General features: G+C 38.9%; 1 pseudogene; it reads right to left on the reverse strand.

The window, feature by feature from the left end:
* Positions 1-7405: 7405 nt before the first annotated feature.
* Positions 7406-13053, reverse strand: LOC108995856 (annotated as a pseudogene).
* Between the last annotated feature and the right edge of the window lie 650 nt (positions 13054-13703).

A 13703-nucleotide genomic window follows, 5' to 3' on the forward strand; every position in this document is an offset into this window, starting at 1 on the left:
TTTAAAATGTTTATGTGTCAAAATTTTATTAGAGGGTGTAAAAACCCCTTATTCACTTAGTCCGGTTTGAAGTTAATCTAATCAATATATATAACTCATTAATCTGAATTCTGGTAAAAAGAAAGAAAAAAACTTGATCCATCATACATCCTTAATTTCCATATTCATCATGATCAACAAAATTTGTAGGTATTTTAATGTTTTTCTTATGAAACTGTTAAGACATACATAGAGTCGACATTAATTACAAATTAAAACAAGGGCCGTTTACATCTCGTGATAATATTGGTTTGTAAAGCCCATTACAAATAGTACTCATCGACTAGTAATATGTTTTTTTTTTTATATATATTGTTTTTAATTATGTGACAGTATTATTGACATGCAGAAAATTAATTGATGACCTAGCTAGTCACATCCTTACCTTGAGAAGCTGGGAGGGGCTGGAGGGCGTCGAGCAACCAGTGAAAACTTGCGTTGTACCATCGGTTTATGAACTTACCGGTGGTAAAAGAACCACTCATGTAAACCGAGTCATACCGGACCAAACTGAGTTCAACCCATATCATAGCATGCATCTTCAGTACTTACGCACTGCTTTAAGATTTCCTTAGTTGCAGTCTGTATACAAATCCGACAAACTGTGGAGTTGACATCCCCTTTACGAAGCGCCTGTCCATAGACTATATCCGAGTCCTCTCCAGTGCAGGTGTTGTAGAAATCTATCAAACAATGAGAATTATTATTCTAATAACATGGAAGAGGGTTATAAAAATTATAGCTAGAGTAAAAATATAAGCCACTAATCCATCCCCCCACCCTCCTAATTAGCATATGGTCTGCTTCAAACTTACCAGGTGCTGCTGCAGCACGAGGTAGGCTCCTCCATGAAATCCTATTTTTTCCGGGTGTTTTGAGTACCATAGTTAATCTAAAATCTGTTTGACAAAATGGCGTGTTCCACATGAATAAATCAACAATATTGGAGCCGTTCGAGTGGGGTAATCTCAAATGGATGTGGGGAGAACCATTTGTGTAGGATGACAGGGAGGAGCGGCGGAGGTGATGTTGGAAGCATGCGTCGGATGTACGTTTAGCAGTGCAGTCGCTCTCTCCGGATGAACAGAAAGAGTTTAGATCAAAGGCTGGCTGCCCGATGACTACAGCAATTAGCATGAAAATAGCAGGGCTGAAAAGAAGCAATCTTGAGGAAACCATTGCCGACCACGTGTTCATCTTCGGACTGGCAAGGTTTAGACCTCCGATAAAGAGAGGCTTTTAACGAAGGAGATGTTGTTCGAAGTGTGTTAAGAGGTGGCTTGAATTCAGATGGAACAATGCATGTGTCGTAGGTTCGCTCTAGCGGAGGTTCACTCGGCTCAAGCAAAGTCAGACAGAGAGTCTCGCTCAAGCATCGCTCGAGATTCAGCTCGAGTAATATGAAGATAGAGAGCTTCGCTCGACATTCGCTCGACACTCAGCTCGAGCGAATTCAGACACAGAGCTTCGCTCAACATTCGCTCGACACTCAGCTCGAGCGAATTCAGACAGAGAGCTTCGCTCGATATCCACTCGACACCCAGCTCGAGCGAGTTCAGGCAGAGAGCTTCGCTCGACTCTCGCTCGACATGCAGCTCGAGCGGTATCCAAGTCAGAGAGCTTCGCTCGACCCTCGCTCGACACCCAGCTCGAACGAGTTCAGGCAGAGAGCTTCGCTCGATTCTGGCTCAACTGTTGGCTTGAGCGAAGTGCAGAAAACCTACGTTCGCTCGACACTCGCTGGAGTGTTCGCTCGAGCCAATGTTCACAAAAGTGAATTTTACTGTTCCTATAAATACCAAACAGCGCCTCCACTTTAGAAACACTTCAGAAATCACTTTTTGTCTAGTTTTTAGTGTTTTCTTGAGAGAGAAGTTTAGAGTGAGTTTGAGAGATAACTTCCTTGTGAAGTTTTGTTGTATTCATCTATACTCCATCTTTGTTGATAGTGAAATCTCCAATACCGACCCCACCAGTGGACGTAGGCTCATTTTGAGTCGAACCACTTAATTCTTGGTATTCTTTCTGTGTGATTGTCATCAATTTCTTTCATTTAGTTCCGCTACTATACTTCGAGTTAGTCTTAGATCTACAGTTATTCCCAACAAACTGGTATCAGAGCTTGGCTCAGGGTGATCTGGAGGGATGGCTATGGCTAAGTTCGAAGTGGAGAAATTTGACGGTCAGAACAGTTTCAGTTTATGGCGCATCAAGATGAAGGCTTTACTGCGACAACAGGGCTTGTCAAAAGTATTAGAAGTGTCGGTATCTGACGATTCTCCGGCTCCTTCGAAAGAAGAAGAAGAAAAGGTACACAGTACTATTCTTTTGTCACTATCTGATGGAGTTTTAAGAGAGGTTGCTGACGAGGAGACTGCAACTGGTCTCTGGTCGGCACTTGAGAATCTGTACATGAAGAGATCTCTCACCAACCGTTTGTATTTGAAACAACGGTTATACACTCTCAAAATGAAGGAAGGTATTCTTATTTCTGAACACCTAGATGAATTTAATAAAATCATTATGAATATGAGGAACATAGATATTAAGCTTGAAGAAGAAGATCAAGCGTTAATTATTTTATGTTCATTACCCACATCTTTTGAGAACTTTGTGAATTCCATGTTGTATGGTAGAAATTCAATTTCCTTGGTAGATGTAAAGTCTGCTTTGAATTCTAAGGAGTTGAGGAATAAATTGAGTGTGAAGAACACTAATGAACAAGCTAGTGGCTTGTTTGTTAAGGGGTCTACAAGCAGGGGTAGATCGAATGACAGGGGTTCAGAGAAGAATAAGGAGAAATCCATGGGCAGTTCACAAACAACGTTTAGTAAGAAAAACGTCAAATGTCATTACTGCCATAAGTTTGGTCACTACAAGAATGAGTGTCCAAAATTGAAAAATAGAGAGGACGGCACTAGTTCATCTAATGCTGTTAGTGTTGCTGATGATAGGTCTAACGACCTAGATCTTGTTTTAGCAATTAGCGACTCAAGTAGTCGCTTTAGTGACAAGTGGGTCATGGACTCAGCTTGCACTTTCCATATGTGTCCCAAGAGGGACGGGTTCACTAACTATGAATCGGTCAACGGAGGCTCCGTTTTGTTAGGGAATGATATGGCTTGTAGAATTGTTGGAATTGGTTCAGTCAGAATTAAGATGTTTGATGGAATTGTCCGAACATTGTCTAATGTTCGACACATTCCAGAGTTGAAAAAAAAAATCTTATTTCTTTGGGTACTCTTGATTCTCTGGACTACAAGTACACTGGTGAAGATGGAGCTATCAGAGTCAGTAAGGGCTCTATGGTTGTAATGAAAGGAGATAAGACAAATGGTCTTTATTTCCTTCAGGGCTCTACAGTGACAGGTGCAGCTGCAGTGTCAGTTTCAGATGATCCAGATTCAGATGTCACCCGTTTGTGGCATATGCGTTTGGGTCATATGAGTGAGAAAGGGATGTCAATTTTGAGTAAGCAGGGTTTGCTATGTAATCAGAAGATAGGGAAACTGGATTTTTGTAAACACTGTGTGTTTGGAAAATAGTGCAGGGTTCAGTTCTCTACAAGGGTTCACAGAACCAAAAGTTATGTGGACTATATTCATTCTGATCTCTGGGGCCCATCTTCCGTCCAGTCAAAAGGTGGAGCTCAGTATTTGCTTACATTCATTGATGATTTCTCACGGATGGTTTGTGTTTACTTTCTGAAGCAGAAAAGCGATGTATTTGTTAACTTCAAACAGTGGAAAGCTTTGATTGAAAATCAGACGGGCAAGAAAATCAAGCGACTTCGCACTAACAATGGTATGGAGTTTTGTGGAGGTGAGTTTGATGAATTCTGCAGAAATGAGGGTATTGCCAGATATCGTACAGCTAGACATACTCCATAGCAAAATGTGGTAGCTGAACGGATGAATAGGACTCTCTTGGAGAGAGCTCACATCATGCCTTCTAATGCAGGCTTGGCTAAGGATTTCTGGGCTGAAGCAATCAACACAGCCTGCTTCTTGGTCAATCGTTCTCCAGCCACATCGATTGGTTTGAAGACTCCAAATGAGGTATGGTCTGATACTTCTGCTGATTATTCAAATTTGAAAATTTTTGGTTGTCCTGCATATTTCCATGTTAATGATGGAAAACTTGAGCCAAGGGCAAAGAAAGGCATATTCATTGGGTATGCCAGTAGGGTGAAGGGATTCAGGTTGTGGTGTACTGATCCTAAATCACCCAAGTTTGTGATCAGCAGGGATGTCACTTTTGATGAAAAATCCATGCTTAGTCCGAGAAAGGAGATTACTGAGTCTACAGGACAAGAACAAGATGTTAGAAAGCAGGTGGAGTTTCAAGTGGAAGCACCACAAGGGCTGCCCAGTGGCGCCCAAGATCATGCTATTGCAGATGAGCATGATTCTGATTCGAGTAGCGGCGCACAAGGTGAGCAAGACTACAATATAGCAACTGGTAGACAGAGGAGGCAGATTAGACCACCTCAGAGATATGCTCATGCAGATATGGTGATGTATGCTCTTACTACGGAAGAGAATATTGTTGGTCAGGAGCCTTTCAGTTATTCAGAAGCTGTCAAGAGCGCAGAATCTGTACAGTGGTGTGCAGCTATGACTGAAGAGATTGAGTCTCTTCACAAAAACCAAACATGGGATTTGGTTCTGTTGCCAAAGAAGGTGAAGACTGTTGGCTGCAAATGGGTCTTCAAAAGAAAAGAGGGAATCCAGGGTGATACAGATGCAAGATACAAGGCACGCTTAGTTGCTAAGGGCTTCAGTCAGAAAGAAGGCATCGACTTCAATGAAGTCTTCTCTCCAGTGGTGAAACACAGTTCGATCAGATTGCTACTTGCTATAGTAGCATTGTATGACTTAGAGCTGCAGAAACTCGATGTTAAAACAGCGTTCCTACATAGTGAGCTTGAAGAGACCATTTATATGCATCAGTCAGAGGGATTCATTGTTGAAAACAAGGAAGATCATGTGTGCAGATTGAAGAAATCTTTATATGGTTTGAAGCAGTCGCCAAGGCAATGGTATAAGCGGTTTGATTCATTTATGATTGATCATGGTTATTTGAGAAGTAACTATGATAGTTGTGTTTATCATAAGGAATTATCTGATAAGTCTTTCATTTATTTGCTATTATATGTTGATGATATGCTTATTGCTGCTAGAAGCATATCTGACATAGGTTTGTTAAAGACCCAACTCAGAAATGAGTTTGAAATGAAAGACTTAGGCATTGCGAAGAAGATTTTGGGAATGGAAATCTTCAGAGATAGGAAAGCTGGAAAGTTGTACTTGTCCCAGGGAAAGTACATTGAGAAAGTGTTTCAAAGATTTGGAATGTTTGATTTCAAACCAGTAAGTACACCACTTGCTACGCACTTTAAGCTTTCAGCTAGCCTATCTCCTCAGACAGATGAAGAGGAACAGTTCATAGCTAGTGTTCCTTATTCAAGTGCAGTTGGCAGCATCATGTATGCAATGGTTTGCACCCGTCCAGACATTTCACAGGCCGTGAGCGTAGTTAGCAGGTATATGGCTAATCCGGGTAAGACTCATTGGTAGGCTGTGAAATGTATACTCAGGTATTTGAGGGGAACCATGAACTTTGGGTTAATATTTGATAGAGATGTCGATCTCAGTTTCAAAGTTACTAGTTTTGTTGATTCTGATTATGCTGGAGACTTAGATAAGAGAAGATCATTGACAGGTTATGTTTTCACTTTGTGTGGGTCTGCTATTAGTTGGAAAGCAACACTGCAATCCACTGTTGCTTTATCAACTACAAAGGCAGAGTACATGGCAGCAGCAGAGGCTGTTAAGGAGGCCATTTGGTTGAAAGGCTTGGTCAATGATTTGGGTTTACAGCAAGATGGGATCTCAGTATTCTGTGACAGTCAAAGTGCAATACATTTGACCAAAAATCAAATGTATCATGAGAGAACGAAGCACATTGATGTCAGGTATCATTTTCTCAGAGAGATTGTTACAGAAGGTGTTATACAGATTCTGAAGATTGCTACTACAGAGAATCCAGCAGATATGATGACTAAGCCAGTTGCAGTATACAAGTTCAAACTTTGTTTGGACTTGATTGGTGTTCGCATTTTGTTATTCCCGTAAGGGATTTGGTGGTGGGGATTGGTTTTGTGGTCAGAGGTTTTTTGTGTTTTGGCAGAGTTCAAGCCAAGGTGGAGATTTGTTAAGAGGTGGCTTGAATTCAGATGGAACAGTGCATGTGTCGTAGGTTCACTCGAGCGAAGGTTCACTCGGCTCGAGCGAAATCAGACAGAGAGTCTCGCTCAAGCATCGCTCTAGATTCAGCTCAAGCAATATGAAGATAGAGAGCTTCGCTCGACACTCAGCTCTAGCGAATTCAGACAGAGAGCTTCGCTCGATATCCGTTCGACACCCAGCTCGAGTGAGTTCAGGCAGAGAGCTTCGCTCGACTCTCGCTCGACATGCAGCTCGAGCGGTATCCAAGTCAGAAAGCTTCGCTCGACCCTCGCTCGACACCCAGCTCGAGCAAGTTCAGGCAGAGAGCTTCGCTCGACTCTCGCTCAACTGTTGGCTTGAGCGAAGTGCAGAAAACCTACGTTCGCTCAACACTCGCTCGAGTGTTCGCTCGAGCCAATGTTCACAGAAGTGAATTTTACTGTTCCTATAAATACCAAACGGCGCCTTCACTTTAGAAACACTTCATAAATCACTTTTTGTCTAGTTTTTAGTGTTTTCTTGAGAGAGAAGTTTAGAGTGAGTTTGAGAGATAACTTCCTTGTGAAGTTTTGTTGTATTCATCTGTACTCCATCTTTGTTGATAGTGAAATCTCCGATACCGACCCCACCAGTGGACGTAGGCGCATTTTGAGTCGAACCACTAAATTCTTGGTGTTCTTTCTGTGTGATTGTCATCAATTTCTTTCGTTTAGTTCCGCTACTATACTTCGAGTTAGTCTTAGATCTACAGTTATTCCCAACAAAGTGTGAACTAATGGGCTCAAATTTAGGTTTTTGGTGGAGTTGTAGGTGCCGCTTTTGAAGCAGCTCGGAAGTTTATAGTAACATAATCGAACTCTTTTTTCTCTGTTTTTTGAAACGTAAGAATATTATACATTAAACCAAACTTACAAACTTCCATCACTTCGTTGTCATAGATTTTGCCAAGAAACAACCTATGCAAATATTTTATGCTCGATTGACTTCCACTAACGAAGACTTGAAAATTTCTTGAAAATTATATCCCTGTTTGGCGTAAGAAATGATTAAATTAGTGGCCGGTCGGCGTGACCACTAAAAAGATCCTTTCATTTTCAATTAACAAAAGAAAACTCACTTGGACTTCTAATTATCGGCCGTAGTTTCCTGGAAGACATCACACTGTCCCAAAAATTGTTCGGTTCGACTTTGGATTCCATTTTAATATTTTTAAGAACCAAACCAAACCAACCTGAGAGGAATTGCATAACAAGCTTATTACACATACATGAACTCTCATTTCTCAAGTAATAATATGCAGCATATGGTGTTGGTGTTCCATGACTTATTTATAAGAGATACTAATTTTGGAGGTCAAGTCGTTGCACTCACTCTATCGAGGGTATACTTCAGTAATCTTTGATTCATCGACAGACAATGGAATTGACTTGCTCGAAGATCGATCTGACTCCAGCTCTTTGGTCGGCATGCTTGACTGATTCAATCCACCTTGGAGGAAAAGTGCTGGCTTTTCAGGTATTGGCAAAGTAACAGAGTAACTCTCAAGCATGACAACTATTGATGCCATTGTTGGTCTGTCGTCTGGATTTTCTTGAACACAAAGTAAGCCAATATGGATGCATTGAATCACTTCATTTATTGCGTATGAATCTCCCAAAGTCGGATCCAATAACTCAAAGGATGTCCCGTTGCTCCAGTGTTTCCAAGCCTGCATCAAGCAGTCAATATTAATTCTTAGTGTCAACAAAGAAAAGAAACTTCAGCATATGTTCTTCATACTCACATAGGTCAACAGGTCCACAGCAGTGTCTGATTCATAGAAAGAAGCGTTGTTTTCGCCACTTAATATCTCTAGTACTAGGACACCAAAACTATATACATCCGATTTCGCCGAAAACTGTCCTTGCATTGCATATTCTGGAGACATGTAACCACTGCAAACATATCAACAATGTTACTAAGTGACTATGAAATCACAGAATTATATCTGATACCTGTGTGCATCATCATTAGCTACATTCACAGCCAATTGGGTTCTGCTGAAAATGTAATGCATTTATTATATCTAATGCGTAATGCAGGGAAGGTTGCACTAAAAATTTATATATCTCTAAATTATCCATCAATAACTATGTATCAAATTTTTTCAGATCACAATGTCCTGTTTTCTTTCTGTTTTTTCATGAGATTGATTTGTTAGGAAGACAAAAAATAGTAAAGTTCATTAATTTCTAGTAACTTTCTTTATCTAATACTTACTATGTCCCGACAATCCTATTGGTATTTCCTTCCGTTTGGTCAACTCCAAAAAGCCTTGCCATACCAAAATCTGAAATTTTTGGATTCATATCCTCGTCTAACAGGATGTTACTGGCTTTAAGATCTCGGTGTATGACTTTAAGGCGAGAATCTTCGTGAATATAAAGGATTCCTCGAGCAATTCCTCTAATAATCTTGTATCGACTTGGCCAATCCAATAGTTTTTTCTTGTCAGGTCCTACAGATAATCAAAATACAACATTCGGATTAGAATAAAAGAATCAGAGTACTTCCACTACTCTATCTCTTGCATCTTGATGAGTTCCAGCATGCTCTTAAAATGAACCCTTCTTTTATGAATTTGATCCTCAAATGAATGAATGACGTGTTAATATAAAAAAAAAAAAAAAAACGTATACTCAATACACTCATCGTATGATGAAAAAAAGGACATTGGACAAATGGCTAGAAAGGACAAACCAAACAGAAAATAGTCAAGGCTTTTGTTGGGCACAAATTCGTAGACGAGCATCTTTTCCCCCGCTTCCAAGCAATATCCCAATAGCCTCACAAGGCTTCGATGTTGAAGCTTGGCTACCACAACAATTTCATTCTTAAATTCCTCTGCACCCTGTTCAGAACTTCCTGAGAGCCTCTTCACAGCTATATCTTGTCCATTGGGAAATGTACCCTGATAATGTAGTTCAACGCAATCAGAATAGATAAATAAAATTCATAAATTCCCCACCTCAGAAGCACTGAATAAATCAACAGTAACAAGAAATGAGTAATTCCTACCTTGTAAACCTCACCAAATCCACCTCCACCCAGCTTGTTATCATCTGAGAACTTGTTTGTGGCAGCCTCAATTGTAGCAAAATCAAATTGCAAGGACTCGACAGTTGTAATCTCATTGGCTGCTATGCACACAAAATGCCTTAAAACATTGTTGGAAATTTTAGCTGTGCAGGGAAGCATATAAAAAAATACTTCTTTTGAGTATCACGTGTGTGTATGTGCACGCGAACGTGCTTGCAAATCTTTGTTAATATATTTTTTTCTCTCTGTTAGTGTAGAAACAGAGAACAAAAGGAACAGAGAGGTGATCCAATCACCTAGAATCAAGAAATGAAATTGAAGATACTAAAGAATGAGAAAACTTCATAATAATTTCGTATGTACATCAATATATATAGCTGATCTAAATTTAACATGCGATACATTGTAACCAACTGCCGACTGGACTAACAGACTTAACTGTCAACTATATTCTGCAGTTGATGTGCAGCTGATCTGTGTACTCTAACAATTAGATTTAGACTTGGGATCTTTAGTACCATATCGTATGATGAAACCAAGAACTAGACAGTCTCTTCTTATTCTCTTAGAATTCCTTGATTTTCATTCATGCACATTTTCAATATTTCAGTGACTTCCACTATCTAAACTTACATTTTTTTTAACAAACACTCAATTAGAAAAGTTATGGATTCAGTTATTACCAACAAACATATAAAAGCATTACACTACAAGAACAGTTTCCAGACATGAGGAAATTACACATTGGATAAATTCAATTCAATAATTATGAATTGTTTACCATTTTCCTCGGGTAGAGCATTGGGCTTCTTCTTTCTTGCTCTCCTTCTTAAGAAGCAGTAGCTCAAAGAGATGATCACCAGAGAGACAGCAATTGAAGCAACAATGATGACAATTGTTAGCGTCGATATTTTGTCTTTTCCTGCATAAATCAATCATAATGTTTTCATGAGAATGCCAAGCTGTACAGTGTATAATAGCTGCTGGCATCAACAATGTCCAATCTTATATTATAATTCGTAAGCAGCTAAAGTCTGATCATAAAACAAAAGGTGGTTGAACTTCAAGGACAAAGAGATTCTTAACTTTTTTTGATAAGTTGAGATTCTTAACTTATCCGAAAATAGGTAAAGAACTTCATTTTAACTAAAAGGGTTCGGTACACAATGTCAACCGGTGGCTATTTGGTTGCCAACCCATCATTTTGAAATTGAAACTGTATCATACCAATTTATATATGTTTCTCAAAGCATGCTATTATGAAGGACGGAATCATGATTCCTCATTGGGAGAGACCAAAGCATGAATGATGAGATATATAAAACTCCTATCCATTTAGGGCTCGTTTAAAGAGTGAGATGAAATGATAATTTTGTGAATGGTAGTAAAATAATTTGTGAATAGTAGTGAGATAGTTTGAGTAGAGTATTTTTTAGATTTTGAAAAATGAGAGAAAAAGTTAAATTAAAAATATTATAAGTTAAAATATTGTTAGAATATAGTTTTATAATATAATTTTTGTTTGGAGATTTGAAAAAGTTGAATTGTTTTTTAATTTTTGTTTGAAAGTTTAGGAAAGTTGTAAGGATTAGTTTGAAAATTTTGTATTTGAATTATGTTTGGGAAGGAGATGGGATGAGAATTTTGGGATGAGATCTATTTCCAAACAAGCCCTAAGTGTTAACAAAGTATAAACAAAAGAAAACACATAGTATAACTTTTTTCTTAATGTATTTCAATTTCAATTTGGAACTGTTAGCAACACCTATCAAAAAAATATGCAGAATACAATACAAAGGGTCTCATGTAAGTTATAATAACACGTTCTTTGTAAATAATAAGAGTACAGTTTTTTACTGCAGAAATGGATTTTCCCTCCATTAGTCGATCTAATTTTGCCTCAACAGTATTCCTTTCACAAGTCGAATTTCCCTTCCACTGACAGATAAATTAATGATTGTCAGGCTGGGTCCTAACCACGTCTTATTGTTTCGATTATCTTCTATAAATTGTCTTAAGTAAGAACAAAATAACCATAATCACTTACAAATTTCATCAGAACAAACTACAAACCAGGTAGGATCAGAAAGAGAGAAGTTCAAAAGTTGGCACTAAGGCTTGGTTTTGTTTTACAAAACTTTGATATCCTCTCGTCCCACCTTATCTGATCTCAACAATCAAACCCTATTTAAATATAAATAATTTTTAATTTCAAAATTTTAAATTTTAAAATTTTTATTTAATCATTCTCTAATCATTACAATTTTTTCAAACTTTTAAACAAAACGAAAAAAATAATTCAACATTTTCAAACCACAAAACAAAAATAACAAAAATAATATTCTCTCTTTAACTTTATAATTTTTTTATTTAAAATTTTCTCTCATTTTTCAAAATTCTATAAAAATTTTAATTCAAATAATTTTACTATCATTCACATATTATTTTCACAAATTTTTAATCTCATCTTCTATATATATATATATATATATATATATATATATACGCGTAACAATTCGAGGTGTAAAGACTTTCACCATGCCAATCCTGTCTTCACTTATGACGCATGCATGCCATCGTATTTGAATGATATATATCAATATATGAAAATTGGTAGTAAATTCCGATTTGACCTTTCGGTCTAAGGACAGTACCTCGAGCCGGAGGAAGGAGCACAGGTATCGGTGTCGGTGCGGGTGCAGCGGCTGATTGTGTCAAGTAAAATGGGTATGTTTCGAACCTGACGTTGCAACTTGGACTCAGAACTCTACCCCTTGCTTCCCATCACATGGACCACATTTGGGGAGGCTCGTGATGGCTTCCCGAAGACACGTACTGCAATCGGAGCTATTTATGTCCGGGGTGCACTGGACAAGGCTGTATAGGGTTTGCAATTCCTGCAATCCCGAAGCATTTGTGACCGCCTTCACGGCAAATTTCTTAGCACCGGACGTAGCATTTGCGGCCCGAGGCACTAAGTCATTCAATGTGGATACCGCCAACCGACGGAACTGGTCTGGCTGTGTTGCATTCCTCGTGTTCCACATAAAATATCCAGGTCTTTCCTGCATGGTGGAGAAGATTGACCGGTTTGAGTAACGTAACATGCATTCATCATACCATATCACGGCCACTTTTTCAACAGGGCAGTACACCCGAACAATCTCTGTGGCGGCGAAGGCCACGCAATCTCGACAGGCATCTGTGCTGAGGTCACCACGGCAGAGGAAGAGGCCGTAAGTTGAAGTGTCAGGAGTTTGGCCGGCGGTAGCGTTGTAGAAACCACCTTCACGCGTGGCATTTGAGGAAAGGGAAGAGAGCAGGTAACTGAGGTTAACTTGGTAGGTGCTGTTTGGGGTGTAAGTGGTATCATTTGTGCAATAATGGACTCTGTAATTTGGTACTGCTGCGCTGGTAAGGTTAAGGAAACCGAGCAAGTATAGAACCATAATTAGGATCATGGAGACGTCGAAAGAGGGCAAGCCCATATCTTCTTCCTTCTTCTTTCTTCTTTCTTCTTTCTTCTTTAATGATCGGTATCTTGGAACTTGGAATTAGAGGGTTTGGTTTATAAAGAGTTTCTATCTTCTGATCTTTCTTCGAAAATGCTTGCTAGGAATCACAATATATAACGAGATCACTGGCGCTACTGGACGTGAGCGTTTACGTGCCCGGGTGGACGTTGACCCCCAGTCAAAGTGTTTTGGTCAAGCCGGCTCGCGATTTTTTCGATTTCCGGGCCTACGATAGAAAAGAAGGTTGAGACGTGGAAAATAAGGCATGGGAAAGTAATAAATAAAGTAGATTCGTGGAATTTAAGGCAAAGTCAGTGAGGAAGAATGAAGTACATAAATTTTGAACACCTTCATTTAAATAATGATATCAACTGTTTGAGGGGGTACGAATATTTTGATCTTAAAGATGCGTTCCTTTTTCTAGCAACAAAAATGAATGACGCCTTCCACGTCCATTTGTCAACCTGAAAATTAATGTTTCTATCTGTAGGTTGGAGCTAGCATATACTGGCAGACAATATTGACAATTTGACACCATCGACAAGATCAGACCCATGCAGTGATTATCAAAATAGATAAATAATTAATTAATTAATTAATTAATTGTAGAGTGTCTCAGGACATCATTGGAAACTCTTTACCAAGTGAAAACAAAATAAAGGATGTTAATAACTGGTTATTTATGTGTTAACGATAATGTGCTTCTAGGCAGAAGTAGAATGCTTCTGAAACTGAGGAGTGACGGCATGTTACGTGAACAGACCAAACTTAAGAACTGAAACAACATGACAAGAAATTCAAGAAGACAACAAATTTTAAATGAAAAATTCTACTCTATACA

This window comes from Juglans regia, chromosome 3 (assembly GCF_001411555.2).
Source record: "Juglans regia cultivar Chandler chromosome 3, Walnut 2.0, whole genome shotgun sequence".
NCBI classification, from domain to species: domain Eukaryota; kingdom Viridiplantae; phylum Streptophyta; class Magnoliopsida; order Fagales; family Juglandaceae; genus Juglans; species Juglans regia.